Below are 24,557 nucleotides of genomic sequence, written 5' to 3'. Positions count from 1 at the left end.
ACGGAAGCCCAAAGACTAAATGTTCGTCAGGTATTGTGGAAAAACTTTGGCATTTGACATTACGTTTGAGATCTCACAACACCGCTCCCGGGTGGGCTCGAACCACCAACCTTTCGGTTAACAGCCGAACGCGCTAACCATTGCGCCACGGAAGCTCAAAAATTAAACGGTCGTCAGGTATTGTGGAAAATATTTGGCTTTTTACGTTACATTTGAGACTTCACAACACGGCAGCCGGGTGGGCTCGAACCACCAACCTTTTGGTTAACATCCGAACGCGCTAACCTTCGAGCCAAGGAAGCTCAGAAATGAAATGGTCGTCAGGTATTGTGGAAAAACTCTGACTTTTTACGTCACATCCGAGACTTCAAAACACCGCTCCCGGATGGGCTCGAACCACAAACCTTTTGAATAACAGCTGAACGCGCTAACCATTGCGCTACGGAAGCCCAAAAATTAAATGTTCGTCAGATATTTTTAAAAAAACTCTGAATTTTACGTTACATCTAAGACCTCACAACACCGCTCCCGGATGGGCTCGAACCACCAACCTTTCGGTTAACAGCCGACGGCGTTAGCCATTGCGCAACGGAAGCCCAAAGATTAAATGTTCGTCAGGTATTGTGGAAAAAATTTGGATTTTTACGTTACATGTGAGATCTCACAACACAGCTCCCGGATGGGCTCGAACCACCAACCTTTCGGTTAACAGCCGACGGCGTTAACCATTGCTTCACGGAAGCCCAAAAATTAAATGTTCGTCAGGTATTGTGGAAAAACTTTGACTTTTTACGTCACATTTGAGAGCTCACAACACCGCTCCCGGGTGGGCTCGAACCACCAACCTTTTGAATAACAGCTGAACGCTCTAAACATTGCGCCAAGGAAGCCCAAAAATTAAATGTTCGTCAGTTATTTTTAAAAAACTCTGAATTTTACGTTACATCTAAGACCTCACAACACCGCTCCCGGATGGGCTCGAACCACCAACCTTTCGGTTAACAGACGAACGCGCTAACCATTGCGCCACGGAAGCTCAAAAAATAAACGGTCGTCAGGTATTGTGGAAAAACTTTGGCTTTTTACGTTACATTTGAGAGCTCACAACACCGCTCCCGGGTGGGCTCGAACCAATAACCTTTCGGTTAACAGCCGAACGCGCTAACCATTGCGCCACGGAAGCCCAAAGATTAAATGTTCGTCAGGTATTTTTAAAAAACTCTGACTTTTTACGTCACATCTGAGACCACACAACACCGCTCCCGGATGGTCTCGAACCACCAACCTTTCAGTTAACTGCCGAACGCGCTAACCATTGCGCCACGGAAGCCCAAAGACTAAATGTTCGTCAGGTATTGTGGAAAAACTTTGGCATTTGACATTACGTTTGAGATCTCACAACACCGCTCCCGGGTGGGCTAGAACCACCAACCTTTCGGTTAACAGCCGAACGCGCTAACCATTGCGCCACGGAAGCCCAAAAATTAAATGTTCGTCAGTTATTTTTAAAAAACTCTGAATTTTACACTACATCTAAGACCTCACAACACAGCTCCCGGATGGGCTCGAACCACCAACCTTTCGGTTAACAGCCGACGGCGTTAACCATTGCTTCACGGAAGCCCAAAAATTAAATGTTCGTCAGGTATTGTGGAAAAACTTTGACTTTTTACGTCACATTTGAGAGCTCACAACACCGCTCCCGGGTGGGCTCGAACCACCAACCTTTTGAATAACAGCTGAACGCTCTAAACATTGCGCCAAGGAAGCCCAAAAATTAAATGTTCGTCAGTTATTTTTAAAAAACTCTGAATTTTACGTTACATCTAAGACCTCACAACACCGCTCCCGGATGGGCTCGAACCACCAACCTTTCGGTTAACAGCCGACGGCGTTAACCATTGCGCAACGGAAGCCCAAAGACTAAATGTTCGTCAGGTATTGTGGAAAAACTTTGGCATTTGACATTACGTTTGAGATTTCACAACACCGCTCCCGGGTGGGCTCGAACCACCAACCTTTCGGTTAACAGCCGAACGCGCTAACCATTGCGCCACGGAAGCTCAAAAATTAAACGGTCGTCAGGTATTGTGGAAAATATTTGGCTTTTTACGTTACATTTGAGACTTCACAACACGGCAGCCGGGTGGGCTCGAACCACCAACCTTTTGGTTAACATCCGAACGCGCTAACCTTCGAGCCAAGGAAGCTCAGAAATGAAATGGTCGTCAGGTATTGTGGAAAAACTCTGACTTTTTACGTCACATCCGAGACTTCAAAACACCGCTCCCGGATGGGCTCGAACCACAAACCTTTTGAATAACAGCTGAACGCGCTAACCATTGCGCCACGGAAGCCCAAAAATTAAATGTTCGTCAGATATTTTTAAAAAAACTCTGAATTTTACGTTACATCTAAGACCTCACAACACCGCTTCCGGATGGGCTCGAACCACCAACCTTTCGGTTAACAGCCGACGGCGTTAGCCATTGCGCAACGGAAGCCCAAAGATTAAATGTTCGTCAGGTATTGTGGAAAAAATTTGGATTTTTACGTTACATGTGAGATCTCACAACACAGCTCCCGGATGGGCTCGAACCACCAACCTTTCGGTTAACAGCCGACGGCGTTAACCATTGCTTCACGGAAGCCCAAAAATTAAATGTTCGTCAGGTATTGTGGAAAAACTTTGACTTTTTACGTCACATTTGAGAGCTCACAACACCGCTCCCGGGTGGGCTCGAACCACCAACCTTTTGAATAACAGCTGAACGCTCTAAACATTGCGCCAAGGAAGCCCAAAAATTAAATGTTCGTCAGTTATTTTTAAAAAACTCTGAATTTTACGTTACATCTAAGACCTCACAACACCGCTCCCGGATGGGCTCGAACCACCAACCTTTCGGTTAACAGCCGACGGCGTTAACCATTGCGCAACGGAAGCCCAAAGACTAAATGTTCGTCAGGTATTGTGGAAAAACTTTGGCATTTGACATTACGTTTGAGATCTCACAACACCGCTCCCGGGTGGGCTCGAACCACCAACCTTTCGGTTAACAGCCGAACGCGCTAACCATTGCGCCACGGAAGCTCAAAAATTAAACGGTCGTCAGGTATTGTGGAAAATATTTGGCTTTTTACGTTACATTTGAGACTTCACAACACGGCAGCCGGGTGGGCTCGAACCACCAACCTTTTGGTTAACATCCGAACGCGCTAACCTTCGAGCCAAGGAAGCTCAGAAATGAAATGGTCGTCAGGTATTGTGGAAAAACTCTGACTTTTTACGTCACATCCGAGACTTCAAAACACCGCTCCCGGATGGGCTCGAACCACAAACCTTTTGAATAACAGCTGAACGCGCTAACCATTGCGCTACGGAAGCCCAAAAATTAAATGTTCGTCAGATATTTTTAAAAAAACTCTGAATTTTACGTTACATCTAAGACCTCACAACACCGCTCCCGGATGGGCTCGAACCACCAACCTTTCGGTTAACAGCCGACGGCGTTAGCCATTGCGCAACGGAAGCCCAAAGATTAAATGTTCGTCAGGTATTGTGGAAAAAATTTGGATTTTTACGTTACATGTGAGATCTCACAACACCGCTCCCGGGTGGGCTCGAACCACCAACCTTTTGAATAACAGCTGAACGCTCTAAACATTGCGCCAAGGAAGCCCAAAAATTAAATGTTCGTCAGTTATTTTTAAAAAACTCTGAATTTTACGTTACATCTAAGACCTCACAACACCGCTCCCGGATGGGCTCGAACCACCAACCTTTCGGTTAACAGACGAACGCGCTAACCATTGCGCCACGGAAGCTCAAAAAATAAACGGTCGTCAGGTATTGTGGAAAAACTTTGGCTTTTTACGTTACATTTGAGAGCTCACAACACCGCTCCCGGGTGGGCTCGAACCAATAACCTTTCGGTTAACAGCCGAACGCGCTAACCATTGCGCCACGGAAGCCCAAAGATTAAATGTTCGTCAGGTATTTTTAAAAAACTCTGACTTTTTACGTCACATCTGAGATCACACAACACCGCTCCCGGATGGTCTCGAACCACCAACCTTTCAGTTAACTGCCGAACGCGCTAACCATTGCGCCACGGAAGCCCAAAGACTAAATGTTCGTCAGGTATTGTGGAAAAACTTTGGCATTTGACATTACGTTTGAGATCTCACAACACCGCTCCCGGGTGGGCTAGAACCACCAACCTTTCGGTTAACAGCCGAACGCGCTAACCATTGCGCCACGGAAGCCCAAAAATTAAATGTTCGTCAGTTATTTTTAAAAAACTCTGAATTTTACACTACATCTAAGACCTCACAACACAGCTCCCGGATGGGCTCGAACCACCAACCTTTCGGTTAACAGCCGACGGCGTTAACCATTGCTTCACGGAAGCCCAAAAATTAAATGTTCGTCAGGTATTGTGGAAAAACTTTGACTTTTTACGTCACATTTGAGAGCTCACAACACCGCTCCCGGGTGGGCTCGAACCACCAACCTTTTGAATAACAGCTGAACGCTCTAAACATTGCGCCAAGGAAGCCCAAAAATTAATTGTTCGTCAGTTATTTTTAAAAAACTCTGAATTTTACGTTACATCTAAGACCTCACAACACCGCTCCCGGATGGGCTCGAACCACCAACCTTTCGGTTAACAGCCGACGGCGTTAACCATTGCGCAACGGAAGCCCAAAGACTAAATGTTCGTCAGGTATTGTGGAAAAACTTTGGCATTTGACATTACGTTTGAGATCTCACAACACCGCTCCCGGGTGGGCTCGAACCACCAACCTTTCGGTTAACAGCCGAACGCGCTAACCATTGCGCCACGGAAGCTCAAAAATTAAGCGGTCGTCAGGTATTGTGGAAAATATTTGGCTTTTTACGTTACATTTGAGACTTCACAACACGGCAGCCGGGTGGGCTCGAACCACCAACCTTTTGGTTAACATCCGAACGCGCTAACCTTCGAGCCAAGGAAGCTCAGAAATGAAATGGTCGTCAGGTATTGTGGAAAAACTCTGACTTTTTACGTCACATCCGAGACTTCAAAACACCGCTCCCGGATGGGCTCGAACCACAAACCTTTTGAATAACAGCTGAACGCGCTAACCATTGCGCCACGGAAGCCCAAAAATTAAATGTTCGTCAGATATTTTTAAAAAAACTCTGAATTTTACGTTACATCTAAGACCTCACAACACCGCTCCCGGATGGGCTCGAACCACCAACCTTTCGGTTAACAGCCGACGGCGTTAGCCATTGCGCAACGGAAGCCCAAAGATTAAATGTTCGTCAGGTATTGTGGAAAAAATTTGGATTTTTACGTTACATGTGAGATCTCACAACACAGCTCCCGGATGGGCTCGAACCACCAACCTTTCGGTTAACAGCCGACGGCGTTAACCATTGCTTCACGGAAGCCCAAAAATTAAATGTTCGTCAGGTATTGTGGAAAAACTTTGACTTTTTACGTCACATTTGAGAGCTCACAACACCGCTCCCGGGTGGGCTCGAACCACCAACCTTTTGAATAACAGCTGAACGCTCTAAACATTGCGCCAAGGAAGCCCAAAAATTAAATGTTCGTCAGTTATTTTTAAAAAACTCTGAATTTTACGTTACATCTAAGACCTCACAACACCGCTCCCGGATGGGCTCGAACCACCAACCTTTCGGTTAACAGCCGACGGCGTTAACCATTGCGCAACGGAAGCCCAAAGACTAAATGTTCGTCAGGTATTGTGGAAAAACTTTGGCATTTGACATTACGTTTGAGATCTCACAACACCGCTCCCGGGTGGGCTCGAACCACCAACCTTTCGGTTAACAGCGAACGCGCTAACCATTGCGCCACGGAAGCTCAAAAATTAAGCGGTCGTCAGGTATTGTGGAAAATATTTGGCTTTTTACGTTACATTTGAGACTTCACAACACGGCAGCCGGGTGGGCTCGAACCACCAACCTTTTGGTTAACATCCGAACGCGCTAACCTTCGAGCCAAGGAAGCTCAGAAATGAAATGGTCGTCAGGTATTGTGGAAAAACTCTGACTTTTTACGTCACATCCGAGACTTCAAAACACCGCTCCCGGATGGGCTCGAACCACAAACCTTTTGAATAACAGCTGAACGCGCTAACCATTGCGCCACGGAAGCCCAAAAATTAAATGTTCGTCAGATATTTTTAAAAAAACTCTGAATTTTACGTTACATCTAAGACCTCACAACACCGCTCCCGGATGGGCTCGAACCACCAACCTTTCGGTTAACAGCCGACGGCGTTAGCCATTGCGCAACGGAAGCCCAAAGATTAAATGTTCGTCAGGTATTGTGGAAAAAATTTGGATTTTTACGTTACATGTGAGATCTCACAACACAGCTCCCGGATGGGCTCGAACCACCAACCTTTCGGTTAACAGCCGACGGCGTTAACCATTGCTTCACGGAAGCCCAAAAATTAAATGTTCGTCAGGTATTGTGGAAAAACTTTGACTTTTTACGTCACATTTGAGAGCTCACAACACCGCTCCCGGGTGGGCTCGAACCACCAACCTTTTGAATAACAGCTGAACGCTCTAAACATTGCGCCAAGGAAGCCCAAAAATTAAATGTTCGTCAGTTATTTTTAAAAAACTCTGAATTTTACGTTACATCTAAGACCTCACAACACCGCTCCCGGATGGGCTCGAACCACCAACCTTTCGGTTAACAGCCGACGGCGTTAACCATTGCGCAACGGAAGCCCAAAGACTAAATGTTCGTCAGGTATTGTGGAAAAACTTTGGCATTTGACATTACGTTTGAGATCTCACAACACCGCTCCCGGGTGGGCTCGAACCACCAACCTTTCGGTTAACAGCCGAACGCGCTAACCATTGCGCCACGGAAGCTCAAAAATTAAACGGTCGTCAGGTATTGTGGAAAATATTTGGCTTTTTACGTTACATTTGAGACTTCACAACACGGCAGCCGGGTGGGCTCGAACCACCAACCTTTTGGTTAACATCCGAACGCGCTAACCTTCGAGCCAAGGAAGCTCAGAAATGAAATGGTCGTCAGGTATTGTGGAAAAACTCTGACTTTTTACGTCACATCCGAGACTTCAAAACACCGCTCCCGGATGGGCTCGAACCACAAACCTTTTGAATAACAGCTGAACGCGCTAACCATTGCGCCACGGAAGCCCAAAAATTAAATGTTCGTCAGATATTTTTAAAAAAACTCTGAATTTTACGTTACATCTAAGACCTCACAACACCGCTCCCGGATGGGCTCGAACCACCAACCTTTCGGTTAACAGCCGACGGCGTTAGCCATTGCGCAACGGAAGCCCAAAGATTAAATGTTCGTCAGGTATTGTGGAAAAAATTTGGATTTTTACGTTACATGTGAGATCTCACAACACAGCTCCCGGATGGGCTCGAACCACCAACCTTTCGGTTAACAGCCGACGGCGTTAACCATTGCTTCACGGAAGCCCAAAAATTAAATGTTCGTCAGGTATTGTGGAAAAACTTTGACTTTTTACGTCACATTTGAGAGCTCACAACACCGCTCCCGGGTGGGCTCGAACCACCAACCTTTTGAATAACAGCTGAACGCTCTAAACATTGCGCCAAGGAAGCCCAAAAATTAAATGTTCGTCAGTTATTTTTAAAAAACTCTGAATTTTACGTTACATCTAAGACCTCACAACACCGCTCCCGGATGGGCTCGAACCACCAACCTTTCGGTTAACAGCCGACGGCGTTAACCATTGCGCAACGGAAGCCCAAAGACTAAATGTTCGTCAGGTATTGTGGAAAAACTTTGGCATTTGACATTACGTTTGAGATCTCACAACACCGCTCCCGGGTGGGCTCGAACCACCAACCTTTCGGTTAACAGCCGAACGCGCTAACCATTGCGCCACGGAAGCTCAAAAATTAAACGGTCGTCAGGTATTGTGGAAAATATTTGGCTTTTTACGTTACATTTGAGACTTCACAACACGGCAGCCGGGTGGGCTCGAACCACCAACCTTTTGGTTAACATCCGAACGCGCTAACCTTCGAGCCAAGGAAGCTCAGAAATGAAATGGTCGTCAGGTATTGTGGAAAAACTCTGACTTTTTACGTCACATCCGAGACTTCAAAACACCGCTCCCGGATGGGCTCGAACCACAAACCTTTTGAATAACAGCTGAACGCGCTAACCATTGCGCCACGGAAGCCCAAAAATTAAATGTTCGTCAGATATTTTTAAAAAAACTCTGAATTTTACGTTACATCTAAGACCTCACAACACCGCTCCCGGATGGGCTCGAACCACCAACCTTTCGGTTAACAGCCGACGGCGTTAGCCATTGCGCAACGGAAGCCCAAAGATTAAATGTTCGTCAGGTATTGTGGAAAAAATTTGGATTTTTACGTTACATGTGAGATCTCACAACACAGCTCCCGGATGGGCTCGAACCACCAACCTTTCGGTTAACAGCCGACGGCGTTAACCATTGCTTCACGGAAGCCCAAAAATTAAATGTTCGTCAGGTATTGTGGAAAAACTTTGACTTTTTACGTCACATTTGAGAGCTCACAACACCGCTCCCGGGTGGGCTCGAACCACCAACCTTTTGAATAACAGCTGAACGCTCTAAACATTGCGCCAAGGAAGCCCAAAAATTAAATGTTCGTCAGTTATTTTTAAAAAACTCTGAATTTTACGTTACATCTAAGACCTCACAACACCGCTCCCGGATGGGCTCGAACCACCAACCTTTCGGTTAACAGCCGACGGCGTTAACCATTGAAACGGAAGCCCAACGATTAAATGTTCGTCAGGTATTGTGGAAAAACTTTGGATTTTTACGTTACATGTGAGAATTCACAACACCGCTCCCGGGTGGGCTCGAACCACCAACCTTTCGGTTAACAGCCGAACGCGCTAACCATTGCGCCACGGAAGCTCAAAAATTAAATGGTCGTCAGGTATTGTGGAAAAACTTTGACTTTTTACGTCACATCTGAGACCTCACAACACCGCTCACGGATGGGCTCGAACCACCAACCTTTCGGTTAACAGCCGAACGCGCTAACCATTGCGCCACGGAAGCCCAAAGATTAAATGTTCGTCAGGTATTTTTAAAAAACTCTGAATTTTACGTTACATCTAAGACCTCACATTACCGCTCCCGGATGGGCTCGAACCACCAACCTTTCGGTTAACAGCCGAACGCGCTAACCATTGCGCCACGGAAGCTCAAAAATTAAATGGTCGTCAGGTATTGTGGAAAAACTTTGACTTTTTACGTCACATCTGAGACCTCACAACACCGCTCCCGGATGGTCTCGAACCACCAACCTTTCAGTTAACTGCCGAACGCGCTAACCATTGCGCCACGGAAGCCCAAAGATTAAATGTTCGTCAATTATTGTGGAAAAACTTTGGCATTTGACATTACGTTTGAGATCTCACAACACCGCTCCCGGGTGGGCTCGAACCACCAACCTTTCGGTTAACAGACGAACGCGCTAACCATTGCGCCACGGAAGCTCCAAAAATAAACGGTCGTCAGGTATTGTGGAAAAACTTTGGCTTTTTACGATACATTTGAGAGCTCACAACACCGCTCCCGGGTGGGCTCGAACCAATAACCTTTCGGTTAACAGCCGAACGCGCTAACCATTGCGCCACGGAAGCCCAAAGATTAAATGTTCGTCAGGTATTTTTAAAAAACTCTGAATTTTACGTTACATCTAAGACCTCACATTACCGCTCCCGGATGGTCTCGAACCACCAACCTTTCAGTTAACTGCCGAACGCGCTAACCATTGCGCCACGGAAGCCCAAAGACTAAATGTTCGTCAGGTATTGTGGAAAAACTTTGGCATTTGACATTACGTTTGAGATCTCACAACACCGCTCCCGGGTGGGCTCGAACCACCAACCTTTTGAATAACAGCTGAACGCTCTAAACATTGCGCCAAGGAAGCCCAAAAATTAAATGTTCGTCAGTTATTTTTAAAAAACTCTGAATTTTACGTTACATCTAAGACCTCACAACACCGCTCCCGGATGGGCTCGAACCACCAACCTTTCGGTTAACAGCCGACGGCGTTAACCATTGAAACGGAAGCCCAACGATTAAATGTTCGTCAGGTATTGTGGAAAAACTTTGGATTTTTACGTTACATGTGAGAATTCACAACACCGCTCCCGGGTGGGCTCGAACCACCAACCTTTCGGTTAACAGCCGAACGCGCTAACCATTGCGCCACGGAAGCTCAAAAATTAAATGGTCGTCAGGTATTGTGGAAAAACTTTGACTTTTTACGTCACATCTGAGACCTCACAACACCGCTCACGGATGGGCTCGAACCACCAACCTTTCGGTTAACAGCCGAACGCGCTAACCATTGCGCCACGGAAGCCCAAAGATTAAATGTTCGTCAGGTATTTTTAAAAACTCTGAATTTTACGTTACATCTAAGACCTCACATTACCGCTCCCGGATGGGCTCGAACCACCAACCTTTCGGTTAACAGCCGAACGCGCTAACCATTGCTTCACGGAAGCCCAAAAATTAAATGTTCGTCAGGTATTGTGGAAAAACTTTGGATTTTTACGTTACATGTGAGATTTCACTTCACCGCTCCCGGATGGGCTCGAACCACCAACCTTTCGGTTAACAGCCGAACGCGCTAACCATTGCGCCACGGCAGCCCAAAAATTAAATGTTCGTCAGTTGTTTTTAAAAAACTCTGAATTTTACGTTACATCTAAGACCTCACAACACCGCTCCCGGATGGGCTCGAACCACCAACCTTTCGGTTAACAGCCGACGGCGTTAACCATTGAAACGGAAGCCCAACGATTAAATGTTCGTCAGGTATTGTGGAAAAACTTTGGATTTTTACGTTACATGTGAGATTTCACTTCACCGCTCCCGGGTGGGCTCGAACCACCAACCTTTCGGTTAACAGCCGAACGCGCTAACCATTGCGCCACGGAAGCTCAAAAATTAAATGGTCGTCAGGTATTGTGGAAAAACTTTGACTTTTTACGTCACATCTGAGACCTCACAACACCGCTCCCGGATGGTCTCGAACCACCAACCTTTCAGTTAACTGCCGAACGCGCTAACCATTGCGCCACGGAAGCCCAAAGACTAAATGTTCGTCAGGTATTGTGGAAAAACTTTGGCATTTGACATTACGTTTGAGATCTCACAACACCGCTCCCGGGTGGGCTAGAACCACCAACCTTTCGGTTAACAGCCGAACGCGCTAACCATTGCGCCACGGAAGCCCAAAAATTAAATGTTCGTCAGTTATTTTTAAAAAACTCTGAATTTTACACTACATCTAAGACCTCACAACACAGCTCCCGGATGGGCTCGAACCACCAACCTTTCGGTTAACAGCCGACGGCGTTAACCATTGCTTCACGGAAGCCCAAAAATTAAATGTTCGTCAGGTATTGTGGAAAAACTTTGACTTTTTACGTCACATTTGAGAGCTCACAACACCTCTCCCGGGTGGGCTCGAACCACCAACCTTTTGAATAACAGCTGAACGCTCTAAACATTGCGCCAAGGAAGCCCAAAAATTAAATGTTCGTCAGTTATTTTTTAAAAAACTCTGAATTTTACGTTACATCTAAGACCTCACAACACCGCTCCCGGATGGGCTCGAACCACCAACCTTTCGGTTAACAGCCGACGGCGTTAACCATTGAAACGGAAGCCCAACGATTAAATGTTCGTCAGGTATTGTGGAAAAACTTTGGATTTTTACGTTACATGTGAGATTTCACAACACCGCTCCCGGGTGGGCTCGAACCACCAACCTTTCGGTTAACAGCCGAACGCGCTAACCATTGCGCCACGGAAGCTCAAAAATTAAATGGTCGTCAGGTATTGTGGAAAAACTTTGACTTTTTACGTCACATCTGAGACCTCACAACACCGCTCACGGATGGGCTCGAACCACCAACCTTTCGGTTAACAGCCGAACGCGCTAACCATTGCGCCACGGAAGCCCAAAGATTAAATGTTCGTCAGGTATTTTTAAAAAACTCTGAATTTTACGTTACATCTAAGACCTCAAATTACCGCTCCCGGATGGGCTCGAACCACCAACCTTTCGGTTAACAGCCGAACGCGCTAACCATTGCGCCACGGAAGCCCAAAAATTAAATGTTCGTCAGTTATTTTTAAAAAACTCTGAATTTTACGTTACATCTAAGACCTCACAACACCGCTCCCGGATGGGCTCGAACCACCAACCTTTCGGTTAACAGCCGACGGCGTTAACCATTGAAACGGAAGCCCAACGATTAAATGTTCGTCAGGTATTGTGGAAAAACTTTGGATTTTTACGTTACATGTGAGATTTCACAACACCGCTCCCGGGTGGGCTCGAACCACCAACCTTTCGGTTAACAGCCGAACGCGCTAACCATTGCGCCACGGAAGCTCAAAAATTAAATGGTCGTCAGGTATTGTGGAAAAACTTTGACTTTTTACGTCACATCTGAGACCTCACAACACCGCTCCCGGATGGTCTCGAACCACCAACCTTTCAGTTAACTGCCGAACGCGCTAGCCATTGCGCCACGGAAGCCCAAAGATTAAATGTTCGTCAGGTGTTGTGGAAAAACTTTGGCATTTGACATTACGTTTGAGATCTCACAACACCGCTCCCGGGTGGGCTCGAACCACCAACTTTTCGGTTAACAGCCGAACGCGCTAACCATTGCGCCACGGAAGCTCAAAAATTAAACGGTCGTCAGGTATTGTGGAAAAACTTTGGCTTTTTACGTTACATTTGAGACTTCACAACACGGCAGCCGGGTGGGCTCGAACCACCAACCTTTTGGTTAACATCCGAACGCGCTAACCTTCGAGCCAAGGAAGCTCAGAAATGAAATGGTCGTCAGGTATTGTGGAAAAACTCTGACTTTTTACGTCACATCCGAGACTTCAAAACACCGCTCCCGGATGGGCTCGAACCACAAACCTTTTGAATAACAGCTGAACGCGCTAACCATTGCGCCACGGAAGCCCAAAGATTAAATGTTCGTCAGGTATTTTTAAAAAACTCTGAATTTTACGTTACATCTAAGACCTCACAACACCGCTCCCGGATGGGCTCGAACCACCAACCTTTCGGTTAACAGCCGACGGCGTTAACCATTGAAACGGAAGCCCAACGATTAAATGTTCGTCAGGTATTTTTAAAAAACTCTGATATTTACACTACATCTAAGACCTCACAACACAGCTCCCGGATGGGCTCGAACCACCAACCTTTCGGTTAACAGCCGACGGCGTTAACCATTGCTTCACGGAAGCCCAAAAATTAAATGTTCGTCAGGTATTGTGGAAAAACTTTGACTTTTTACGTCACATCTGAGACCTCACAACACCGCTCACGGATGGGCTCGAACCACCAACTTTTCGGTTAACAGCCGAACGCGCTAACCATTGCGCCACGGAAGCCCAAAGATTAAATGTTCGTCAGGTATTTTTAAAAAACTCTGAATTTTACGTTACATCTAAGACCTCACATTACCGCTCCCGGATGGGCTCGAACCACCAACCTTTCGGTTAACAGCCGAACGCGCTAACCATTGCGCCACGGAAGCTCAAAAAATAAACGGTCGTCAGGTATTGTGGAAAAACTTTGGCTTTTTACGTTACATTTGAGAGCTCACAACACCGCTCCTGGGTGGGCTCGAACCAATAACCTTTCGGTTAACAGCCGAACGCGCTAACCATTGCGCCACGGAAGCCCAAAGATTAAATGTTCGTCAGGTATTTTTAAAAAACTCTGAATTTTACGTTACATCTAAGACCTCACATTACCGCTCCCGGATGGGCTCGAACCACCAACCTTTCGGTTAACAGCCGAACGCGCTAACCATTGCGCCACGGCAGCCCAAAAATTAAATGTTCGTCAGTTGTTTTTAAAAAACTCTGAATTTTACGTTACATCTAAGACCTCACAACACCGCTCCCGGATGGGCTCGAACCACCAACCTTTCGGTTAACAGCCGACGGCGTTAACCATTGAAACGGAAGCCCAACGATTAAATGTTCGTCAGGTATTGTGGAAAAACTTTGGATTTTTACGTTACATGTGAGATTTCACTTCACCGCTCCCGGGTGGGCTCGAACCACCAACCTTTCGGATAACAGCCGAACGCGCTAACCATTGCGCCACGGAAGCTCAAAAATTAAATGGTCGTCAGGTATTGTGGAAAAACTTTGACTTTTTACGTCACATCTGAGACCTCACAACACCGCTCCCGGATGGTCTCGAACCACCAACCTTTCAGTTAACTGCCGAACGCGCTAACCATTGCGCCACGGAAGCCCAAAGACTAAATGTTCGTCAGGTATTGTGGAAAAACTTTGGCATTTGACATTACGTTTGAGATCTCACAACACCGCTCCCGGGTGGGCTAGAACCACCAACCTTTCGGTTAACAGCCGAACGCGCTAACCATTGCGCCACGGAAGCCCAAAAATTAAATGTTCGTCAAATATTTTTAAAAAACTCTGAATTTTACGTTACATCTAAGACCTCACAACACCGCTCCCGGATGGGCTCGAACCACCAACCTTTCGGTTAACAGCCGACGGCGTTAACCATTGAAACGGAAGCCCAACGATTAAATGTTCGTCAGGTATTTTTAAAAAACTCTGATATTTACACTACATCTAAGACCTCACAACACAGCTCCCGGATGGGCTCGAACCACCAACCTTTCGGTTAACAGCCGACGGCGTTAACCATTGCTTCACGGAAGCCCAAAAATTAAATGTTCGTCAGGTATTGTGGAAAAACTTTGACTTTTTACGTCACATCTGAGACCTCACAACACCGCTCACGGATGGGCTCGAACCACCAACTTTTCGGTTAACAGCCGAACGCGCTAACCATTGCGCCACGGAAGCCCAAAGATTAAATGTTCGTCAGGTATTTTTAAAAAACTCTGAATTTTACGTTACATCTAAGACCTCACATTACCGCTCCCGGATGGGCTCGAACCACCAACCTTTCGGTTAACAGCCGAACGCGCTAACCATTGCGCCACGGAAGCTCAAAAAATAAACGGTCGTCAGGTATTGTGGAAAAACTTTGGCTTTTTACGTTACATTTGAGAGCTCACAACACCGCTCCTGGGTGGGCTCGAACCAATAACCTTTCGGTTAACAGCCGAACGCGCTAACCATTGCGCCACGGAAGCCCAAAGATTAAATGTTCGTCAGGTATTTTTAAAAAACTCTGAATTTTACGTTACATCTAAGACCTCACATTACCGCTCCCGGATGGGCTCGAACCACCAACCTTTCGGTTAACAGCCGAACGCGCTAACCATTGCGCCACGGCAGCCCAAAAATTAAATGTTCGTCAGTTGTTTTTAAAAAACTCTGAATTTTACGTTACATCTAAGACCTCACAACACCGCTCCCGGATGGGCTCGAACCACCAACCTTTCGGTTAACAGCCGACGGCGTTAACCATTGAAACGGAAGCCCAACGATTAAATGTTCGTCAGGTATTGTGGAAAAACTTTGGATTTTTACGTTACATGTGAGATTTCACTTCACCGCTCCCGGGTGGGCTCGAACCACCAACCTTTCGGATAACAGCCGAACGCGCTAACCATTGCGCCACGGAAGCTCAAAAATTAAATGGTCGTCAGGTATTGTGGAAAAACTTTGACTTTTTACGTCACATCTGAGACCTCACAACACCGCTCCCGGATGGTCTCGAACCACCAACCTTTCAGTTAACTGCCGAACGCGCTAACCATTGCGCCACGGAAGCCCAAAGACTAAATGTTCGTCAGGTATTGTGGAAAAACTTTGGCATTTGACATTACGTTTGAGATCTCACAACACCGCTCCCGGGTGGGCTAGAACCACCAACCTTTCGGTTAACAGCCGAACGCGCTAACCATTGCGCCACGGAAGCCCAAAAATTAAATGTTCGTCAAATATTTTTAAAAAACTCTGAATTTTACACTACATCTAAGACCTCACAACACAGCTCCCGGATGGGCTCGAACCACCAACCTTTCGGTTAACAGCCGACGGCGTTAACCATTGTTTCACGGAAGCCCAAAAATTAAATGTTCGTCAGGTATTGTGGAAAAACTTTGGATTTTTACGTTACATGTGAGATTTCACTTCACCGCTCCCGGGTGGGCTCGAACCACCAACCTTTCGGTTAACAGCCGAACGCGCTAACCATTGCGCCACGGAAGCCCAAAGATTAAATGTTCTTCAGGTGTTGTGGAAAAACTTTGGCATTTGACATTACGTTTGAGATCTCACAACACCGCTCCCGGGTGGGCTCGAACCACCAACCTTTCGGTTAACAGCCGAACGCGCTAACCATTGCGCCACGGAAGCTCAAAAATTAAACGGTCGTCAGGTATTGTGGAAAAACTTTGGCTTTTTACGTTACATTTGAGACTTCACAACACGGCAGCCGGGTGGGCTCGAACCACCAACCTTTTGGTTAACATCCGAACGCGCTAACCTTCGAGCCAAGGAAGCTCAGAAATGAAATGGTCGTCAGGTATTGTGGAAAAACTCTGACTTTTTACGTCACATCCGAGACTTCAAAACACCGCTCCCGGATGGGCTCGAACCACAAACCTTTTGAATAACAGCTGAACGCGCTAACCATTGCGCCACGGAAGCCCAAAGATTAAATGTTCGTCAGGTATTTTTAAAAAACTCTGAATTTTACGTTACATCTAAGACCTCACAACACCGCTCCCGGATGGGCTCGAACCACCAACCTTTCGGTTAACAGCCGACGGCGTTAACCATTGAAACGGAAGCCCAACGATTAAATGTTCGTCAGGTATTTTTAAAAAACTCTGATATTTACACTACATCTAAGACCTCACAACACAGCTCCCGGATGGGCTCGAACCACCAACCTTTCGGTTAACAGCCGACGGCGTTAACCATTGCTTCACGGAAGCCCAAAATTAAATGTTCGTCAGGTATTGTGGAAAAACTTTGACTTTTTACGTCACATCTGAGACCTCACAACACCGCTCACGGATGGTCTCGAACCACCAACTTTTCGGTTAACAGCCGAACGCGCTAACCATTGCGCCACGGAAGCCCAAAGATTAAATGTTCGTCAGGTATTTTTAAAAAACTCTGAATTTTACGTTACATCTAAGACCTCACATTACCGCTCCCGGATGGGCTCGAACCACCAACCTTTCGGTTAACAGCCGAACGCGCTAACCATTGCGCCACGGAAGCTCAAAAAATAAACGGTCGTCAGGTATTGTGGAAAAACTTTGGCTTTTTACGTTACATTTGAGAGCTCACAACACCGCTCCCGGGTGGGCTCGAACCAATAACCTTTCGGTTAACAGCCGAACGCGCTAACCATTGCGCCACGGAAGCCCAAAGATTAAATGTTCGTCAGGTATTTTTAAAAAACTCTGAATTTTACGTTACATCTAAGACCTCACATTACCGCTCCCGGATGGGCTCGAACCACCAACCTTTCGGTTAACAGCCGAACGCGCTAACCATTGCGCCACGGCAGCCCAAAAATTAAATGTTCGTCAGTTGTTTTTAAAAAACTCTGAATTTTACGTTACATCTAAGACCTCACAACACCGCTCCCGGATGGGCTCGAACCACCAACCTTTCGGTTAACAGCCGACGGCGTTAACCATTGAAACGGAAGCCCAACGATTAAATGTTCGTCAGGTATTGTGGAAAAACTTTGGATTTTTACGTTACATGTGAGATTTCACTTCACCGCTCCCGGGTGGGCTCGAACCACCAACCTTTCGGTTAACAGCCGAACGCGCTAACCATTGCGCCACGGAAGCTCAAAAATTAAATGGTCGTCAGGTATTGTGGAAAAACTTTGACTTTTTACGTCACATCTGAGACCTCACAACACCGCTCCCGGATGGTCTCGAACCACCAACCTTTCAGTTAACTGCCGAACGCGCTAACCATTGCGCCACGGAAGCCCAAAGACTAAATGTTCGTCAGGTATTGTGGAAAAACTTTGGCATTTGACATTACGTTTGAGATCTCACAACACCGCTCCCGGGTGGGCTAGAACCACCAACCTTTCGGTTAACAGCCGAACGCGCTAACCATTGCGCCACGGAAGCCCAAAAATTAAATGTTCGTCAGTTATTTTTAAAAAACTCTGAATTTTACACTACATCTAAGACCTCACAACACAGCTCCCGGATGGGCTCGAACCACCAACCTTTCGGTTAACAGCCGACGGCGTTAACCATTGCTTCACGGAAGCCCAAAAATTAAATGTTCGTCAGGTATTGTGGAAAAACTTTGGATTTTTACGTTACATGTGAGATTTCACTTCACCGCTCCCGGGTGGGCTCGAACCACCAACCTTTCGGTTAACAGCCGAACGCGCTAACCATTGCGCCACGGAAGCTCAAAAATTAAATGGTCGTCAGGTATTGTGGAAAAACTTTGACTTTTTACGTCACATCTGAGACCTCACAACACCGCTCCCGGATGGTCTCGAACCACCAACCTTTCAGTTAACTGCCGAACGCGCTAACCATTGCGCCACGGAAGCCCAAAGACTAAATGTTCGTCAGGTATTGTGGAAAAACTTTGGCATTTGACATTACGTTTGAGATCTCACAACACCGCTCCCGGGTGGGCTAGAACCACCAACCTTTCGGTTAACAGCCGAACGCGCTAACCATTGCGCCACGGAAGCCCAAAAATTAAATGTTCGTCAGTTATTTTTAAAAAACTCTGAATTTTACACTACATCTAAGACCTCACAACACAGCTCCCGGATGGGCTCGAACCACCAACCTTTCGGTTAACAGCCGACGGCGTTAACCATTGGTTCACGGAAGCCCAAAAATTAAATGTTCGTCAGGTATTGTGGAAAAACTTTGACTTTTTACGTCACATTTGAGAGCTCACAACACCGCTCCCGGGTGGGCTCGAACCACCAACCTTTTGAATAACAGCTGAACGCTCTAAACATTGCGCCAAGGAAGCCCAAAAATTAAATTTTCGTCAGGTATTGTGGAAAAACTTTGACTTTTTACGTCACATCTGAGACCTCACAACACCGCTCCCGGATGGTCTCGAACCACCAACCTTTCAGTTAACTGCTGAACGCGCTAACCATTGCGCCACGGAAGCCCAAAGACTAAATGTTCGTCAGGTATTGTGGAAAAACTTTGGCATTTGACATTACGTTTGAGATCTCACAACACCGCTCCCGGGTGGGCTAGAACCACCAACCTTTCGGTTAACAGCCGAACGCGCTAACCATTGCGCCACGGAAGCCCAAAAATTAAATGTTCGTCAGTTATTTTTAAAAAACTCTGAATTTTACACTACATCTAAGACCTCACAACACAGCTCCCGGATGGGCTCGAACCACCAACCTTTCGGTTAACAGCCGACGGCGTTAACCATTGCTTCACGGAAGCCCAAAAATTAAATGTTCGTCAGGTATTGTGGAAAAACTTTGACTTTTTACGTCACATTTGAGAGCTCACAACACCGCTCCCGGGTGGGCTCGAACCACCAACCTTTTGAATAACAGCTGAACGCTCTAAACATTGCGCCAAGGAAGCCCAAAAATTAAATGTTCGTCAGTTATTTTTAAAAAACTCTGAATTTTACGTTACATCTAAGACCTCACAACACCGCTCCCGGATGGGCTCGAACCACCAACCTTTCGGTTAACAGCCGACGGCGTTAACCATTGCGCAACGGAAGCCCAAAGACTAAATGTTCGTCAGGTATTGTGGAAAAACTTTGGCATTTGACATTACGTTTGAGATCTCACAACACCGCTCCCGGGTGGGCTCGAACCACCAACCTTTTGAATAACAGCTGAACGCTCTAAACATTGCGCCAAGGAAGCCCAAAAATTAAATGTTCGTCAGTTATTTTTAAAAAACTCTGAATTTTACGTTACATCTAAGACCTCACAACACCGCTCCCGGATGGGCTCGAACCACCAACCTTTCGGTTAACAGCCGACGGCGTTAACCATTGCGCAACGGAAGCCCAAAGACTAAATGTTCGTCAGGTATTGTGGAAAAACTTTGGCATTTGACATTACGTTTGAGATCTCACAACACCGCTCCCGGGTGGGCTCGAACCACCAACCTTTCGGTTAACAGCCGAACGCGCTAACCATTGCGCCACGGAAGCTCAAAAATTAAACGGTCGTCAGGTATTGTGGAAAATATTTGGCTTTTTACGTTAAATTTGAGACTTCACAACACGGCAGCCGGGTGGGCTCGAACCACCAACCTTTTGGTTAACATCCGAACGCGCTAACCTTCGAGCCAAGGAAGCTCAGAAATGAAATGGTCGTCAGGTATTGTGGAAAAACTCTGACTTTTTACGTCACATCCGAGACTTCAAAACACCGCTCCCGGATGGGCTCGAACCACAAACCTTTTGAATAACAGCTGAACGCGCTAACCATTGCGCCACGGAAGCCCAAAAATTAAATGTTCGTCAGATATTTTTAAAAAACTCTGAATTTTACGTTTCATCTAAGACCTCACAACACCGCTCCCGGATGGGCTCGAACCACCAACCTTTCGGTTAACAGCCGACGGCGTTAACCATTTCGCAACGGAAGCCCAAAGATTAAATGTTCGTCAGGTATTGTGGAAAAAATTTGGATTTTTACGTTACATGTGAGATCTCACAACACCGCTCCCGGGTGGGCTCGAACCACCAACCTTTCGGTTAACAGCCGAACGCGCTAACCATTGCGCCACGGAAGCCCAAAAATTAAATGTTCGTCAGGTATTGTGGAAAAACTTTGACTTTTTACGTCACATCTGAGACCTCACAACACCGCTCACGGATGGGCTCGAACCACCAACCTTTCGGTTAACAGCCGAACGCGCTAACCATTGCGCCACGGAAGCCCAAAAATTAAATGGTCGTCGGGTATTGTAGAAACACTTTGGCTTTTTACGTTACATGTGAGACCTCACAACACCGCTCCCGGGTGGGCTCGAACCACCAACCTTTCGGTTAACAGCCGAACGCACTAACCATTGCGCCACGGAAGCCCAAAGATTAAATGTTCGTCAGGTATTTTTAAAAAACTCTGAATTTTACGTTACATCTAAGACCTCACATTACCGCTCCCGGATGGGCTCGAACCACCAACCTTTCGGTTAACAGCCGAACGCGCTAACCATTGCGCCACGGAAGCCCAAAAATTAAATGTTCGTCAGTTATTTTTAAAAAATTCTGAATTTTACACTACATCTAAGACCTCACAACACAGCTCCCGGATGGGCTCGAACCACCAACCTTTCGGTTAACAGCCGACGGCGTTAACCATTGAAACGGAAGCCCAACGATTAAATGTTCGTCAGGTATTGTGGAAAAACTTTGGATTTTTACGTTACATGTGAGATTTCACAACACCGCTCCCGGGTGGGCTCGAACCACCAACCTTTCGGTTAACAGCCGAACGCGCTAACCATTGCGCCACGGAAGCCCAAAGATTAAATGTTCGTCAGGTATTTTTAAAAAACTCTGAATTTTACGTTACATCTAAGACCTCAAATTACCGCTCCCGGATGGGCTCGAACCACCAACCTTTCGGTTAACAGCCGAACGCGCTAACCATTGCGCCACGGAAGCCCAAAAATTAAATGCTCGTCAGGTATTGTGGAAAAACTTTGACTTTTTACGTCACATCTGAGACCTCACAACACCGCTCCCGGATGGTCTCGAACCACCAACCTTTCAGTTAACTGCCGAACGCTCTAACCATTGCGCCACGGAAGCCCAAAGATTAAATGTTCGTCAGGTGTTGTGGAAAAACTTTGGCATTTGACATTACGTTTGAGATCTCACAACACCGCTCCCGGGTGGGCTCGAACCACCAACCTTTCGGTTAACAGCCGAACGCGCTAACCATTGCGCCACGGAAGCTCAAAAATTAACCGGTCGTCAGGTATTGTGGAAAAACTTTGGCTTTTTACGTTACATTTGAGACTTCACAACACGGCAGCCGGGTGGGCTCGAACCACCAACCTTTTGGTTAACATCCGAACGCGCTAACCTTCGAGCCAAGGAAGCTCAGAAATGAAATGGTCGTCAGGTATTGTGGAAAAACTCTGACTTTTTACGTCACATCCGAGACTTCAAAACACCGCTCCCGGATGGGCTCGAACCACAAACCTTTTGAATAACAGCTGAACGCGCTAACCATTGCGCCACGGAAGCCCAAAGATTAAATGTTCGTCAGGTATTTTTAAAAAACTCTGAATTTTACGTTACATCTAAGACCTCACAACACCGCTCCCGGATGGGCTCGAACCACCAACCTTTCGGTTAACAGCCGACGGCGTTAACCATTGAAACGGAAGCCCAACGATTAAATGTTCGTCAGGTATTTTTAAAAAACTCTGATATTTACACTACATCTAAGACCTCACAACACAGCTCCCGGATGGGCTCGAACCACCAACCTTTCGGTTAACAGCCGACGGCGTTAACCATTGCTTCACGGAAGCCCAAAAATTAAATGTTCGTCAGGTATTGTGGAAAAACTTTGACTTTTTACGTCACATCTGAGACCTCACAACACCGCTCACGGATGGGCTCGAACCACCAACTTTTCGGTTAACAGCCGAACGCGCTAACCATTGCGCCACGGAAGCCCAAAGATTAAATGTTCGTCAGGTATTTTTAAAAAACTCTGAATTTTACGTTACATCTAAGACCTCACATTACCGCTCCCGGATGGGCTCGAACCACCAACCTTTCGGTTAACAGCCGAACGCGCTAACCATTGCGCCACGGAAGCTCAAAAATTAAATGGTCGTCAGGTATTGTGGAAAAACTTTGACTTTTTACGTCACATCTGAGACCTCACAACACCGCTCCCGGATGGTCTCGAACCACCAACCTTTCAGTTAACTGCCGAACGCGCTAACCATTGCGCCACGGAAGCCCAAAGATTAAATGTTCGTCAGGTGTTGTGGAAAAACTTTGGCATTTGACATTACGTTTGAGATCTCACAACACCGCTCCCGGGTGGGCTCGAACCACCAACCTTTCGGTTAACTGCCGAACGCGCTAACCATTGCGCCACGGAAGCTCAAAAATTAAACGGTCGTCAGGTATTGTGGAAAAACTTTGACTTTTTACGTTACATTTGAGACTTCACAACACGGCAGCCGGGTGGGCTCGAACCACCAACCTTTTGGTTAACATCCGAACGCGCTAACCTTCGAGCCAAGGAAGCTCAGAAATGAAATGGTCGTCAGGTATTGTGGAAAAACTCTGACTTTTTACGTCACATCCGAGACTTCAAAACACCGCTCCCGGATGGGCTCGAACCACAAACCTTTTGAATAACAGCTGAACGCGCTAACCATTGCGCCACGGAAGCCCAAAGATTAAATGTTCGTCAGGTATTTTTAAAAAACTCTGAATTTTACGTTACATCTAAGACCTCACAACACCGCTCCCGGATGGGCTCGAACCACCAACCTTTCGGTTAACAGCCGACGGCGTTAACCATTGAAACGGAAGCCCAACGATTAAATGTTCGTCAGGTATTTTTAAAAAACTCTGATATTTACACTACATCTAAGACCTCACAACACAGCTCCCGGATGGGCTCGAACCACCAACCTTTCGGTTAACAGCCGACGGCGTTAACCATTGCTTCACGGAAGCCCAAAAATTAAATGTTCGTCAGGTATTGTGGAAAAACTTTGACTTTTTACGTCACATCTGAGACCTCACAACACCGCTCACGGATGGGCTCGAACCACCAACTTTTCGGTTAACAGCCGAACGCGCTAACCATTGCGCCACGGAAGCCCAAAGATTAAATGTTCGTCAGGTATTTTTAAAAAACTCTGAATTTTACGTTACATCTAAGACCTCACATTACCGCTCCCGGATGGGCTCGAACCACCAACCTTTCGGTTAACAGCCGAACGCGCTAACCATTGCGCCACGGAAGCTCAAAAATTAAATGGTCGTCAGGTATTGTGGAAAAACTTTGACTTTTTACGTCACATCTGAGACCTCACAACACCGCTCCCGGATGGTCTCGAACCACCAACCTTTCAGTTAACTGCCGAACGCGCTAACCATTGCGCCACGGAAGCCCAAAGATTAAATGTTCGTCAGGTGTTGTGGAAAAACTTTGGCATTTGACATTACGTTTGAGATCTCACAACACCGCTCCCGGGTGGGCTCGAACCACCAACCTTTCGGTTAACTGCCGAACGCGCTAACCATTGCGCCACGGAAGCTCAAAAATTAAACGGTCGTCAGGTATTGTGGAAAAACTTTGACTTTTTACGTTACATTTGAGACTTCACAACACGGCAGCCGGGTGGGCTCGAACCACAAACCTTTTGGTTAACATCCGAACGCGCTAACCTTCGAGCCAAGGAAGCTCAGAAATGAAATGGTCGTCAGGTATTGTGGAAAAACTCTGACTTTTTACGTCACATCCGAGACTTCAAAACACCGCTCCC

At 46.5% G+C, this 24,557-nt stretch overlaps 19 non-coding genes across 19 annotated transcripts; all 19 read right to left on the bottom strand.

Annotated features, from left to right (window-relative positions):
- Positions 1–82: 82 nt before the first annotated feature.
- On the bottom strand, positions 83–155 carry TRNAN-GUU (transfer RNA asparagine (anticodon GUU)). The gene has a single exon. It is a non-coding gene; the product is annotated as a tRNA-Asn (tRNA).
- A 1,835-nt stretch (positions 156–1,990) lies between these two features.
- Positions 1,991–2,063, bottom strand: TRNAN-GUU (transfer RNA asparagine (anticodon GUU)). Its single transcript has one exon. It is a non-coding gene; the product is annotated as a tRNA-Asn (tRNA).
- Positions 2,064–3,018: 955 nt separating this feature from the next.
- On the bottom strand, positions 3,019–3,091 carry TRNAN-GUU (transfer RNA asparagine (anticodon GUU)). Its single transcript has one exon. It is a non-coding gene; the product is annotated as a tRNA-Asn (tRNA).
- Positions 3,092–4,779: 1,688 nt separating this feature from the next.
- On the bottom strand, positions 4,780–4,852 carry TRNAN-GUU (transfer RNA asparagine (anticodon GUU)). Its single transcript has one exon. It is a non-coding gene; the product is annotated as a tRNA-Asn (tRNA).
- A 1,982-nt stretch (positions 4,853–6,834) lies between these two features.
- On the bottom strand, positions 6,835–6,907 carry TRNAN-GUU (transfer RNA asparagine (anticodon GUU)). The gene has a single exon. It is a non-coding gene; the product is annotated as a tRNA-Asn (tRNA).
- A 955-nt stretch (positions 6,908–7,862) lies between these two features.
- On the bottom strand, positions 7,863–7,935 carry TRNAN-GUU (transfer RNA asparagine (anticodon GUU)). Its single transcript has one exon. It is a non-coding gene; the product is annotated as a tRNA-Asn (tRNA).
- Positions 7,936–8,888: 953 nt separating this feature from the next.
- On the bottom strand, positions 8,889–8,961 carry TRNAN-GUU (transfer RNA asparagine (anticodon GUU)). The gene has a single exon. It is a non-coding gene; the product is annotated as a tRNA-Asn (tRNA).
- A 1,245-nt stretch (positions 8,962–10,206) lies between these two features.
- TRNAN-GUU (transfer RNA asparagine (anticodon GUU)) lies at positions 10,207–10,279 on the bottom strand. Its single transcript has one exon. It is a non-coding gene; the product is annotated as a tRNA-Asn (tRNA).
- A 657-nt stretch (positions 10,280–10,936) lies between these two features.
- Positions 10,937–11,009, bottom strand: TRNAN-GUU (transfer RNA asparagine (anticodon GUU)). The gene has a single exon. It is a non-coding gene; the product is annotated as a tRNA-Asn (tRNA).
- Positions 11,010–11,815: 806 nt separating this feature from the next.
- Positions 11,816–11,888, bottom strand: TRNAN-GUU (transfer RNA asparagine (anticodon GUU)). The gene has a single exon. It is a non-coding gene; the product is annotated as a tRNA-Asn (tRNA).
- Positions 11,889–12,399: 511 nt separating this feature from the next.
- Positions 12,400–12,472, bottom strand: TRNAN-GUU (transfer RNA asparagine (anticodon GUU)). Its single transcript has one exon. It is a non-coding gene; the product is annotated as a tRNA-Asn (tRNA).
- Positions 12,473–16,202: 3,730 nt separating this feature from the next.
- TRNAN-GUU (transfer RNA asparagine (anticodon GUU)) lies at positions 16,203–16,275 on the bottom strand. Its single transcript has one exon. It is a non-coding gene; the product is annotated as a tRNA-Asn (tRNA).
- Positions 16,276–16,349: 74 nt separating this feature from the next.
- TRNAN-GUU (transfer RNA asparagine (anticodon GUU)) lies at positions 16,350–16,422 on the bottom strand. Its single transcript has one exon. It is a non-coding gene; the product is annotated as a tRNA-Asn (tRNA).
- A 1,387-nt stretch (positions 16,423–17,809) lies between these two features.
- Positions 17,810–17,882, bottom strand: TRNAN-GUU (transfer RNA asparagine (anticodon GUU)). Its single transcript has one exon. It is a non-coding gene; the product is annotated as a tRNA-Asn (tRNA).
- Positions 17,883–18,396: 514 nt separating this feature from the next.
- Positions 18,397–18,469, bottom strand: TRNAN-GUU (transfer RNA asparagine (anticodon GUU)). Its single transcript has one exon. It is a non-coding gene; the product is annotated as a tRNA-Asn (tRNA).
- Positions 18,470–20,156: 1,687 nt separating this feature from the next.
- On the bottom strand, positions 20,157–20,229 carry TRNAN-GUU (transfer RNA asparagine (anticodon GUU)). Its single transcript has one exon. It is a non-coding gene; the product is annotated as a tRNA-Asn (tRNA).
- Positions 20,230–20,743: 514 nt separating this feature from the next.
- On the bottom strand, positions 20,744–20,816 carry TRNAN-GUU (transfer RNA asparagine (anticodon GUU)). The gene has a single exon. It is a non-coding gene; the product is annotated as a tRNA-Asn (tRNA).
- Positions 20,817–21,474: 658 nt separating this feature from the next.
- On the bottom strand, positions 21,475–21,547 carry TRNAN-GUU (transfer RNA asparagine (anticodon GUU)). The gene has a single exon. It is a non-coding gene; the product is annotated as a tRNA-Asn (tRNA).
- A 367-nt stretch (positions 21,548–21,914) lies between these two features.
- Positions 21,915–21,987, bottom strand: TRNAN-GUU (transfer RNA asparagine (anticodon GUU)). The gene has a single exon. It is a non-coding gene; the product is annotated as a tRNA-Asn (tRNA).
- Between the last annotated feature and the right edge of the window lie 2,570 nt (positions 21,988–24,557).

This window comes from Phalangium opilio, unplaced genomic scaffold (assembly GCF_054372755.1).
Source record: "Phalangium opilio isolate 3A_F unplaced genomic scaffold, DU_Popi_V2 ptg000352l_1, whole genome shotgun sequence".
NCBI lineage: Eukaryota > Metazoa > Arthropoda > Arachnida > Opiliones > Phalangiidae > Phalangium > Phalangium opilio.
The sequence above is the reverse complement of the archived record's forward strand: the minus strand, read 5'-3'. Positions and strand labels throughout refer to the sequence as shown.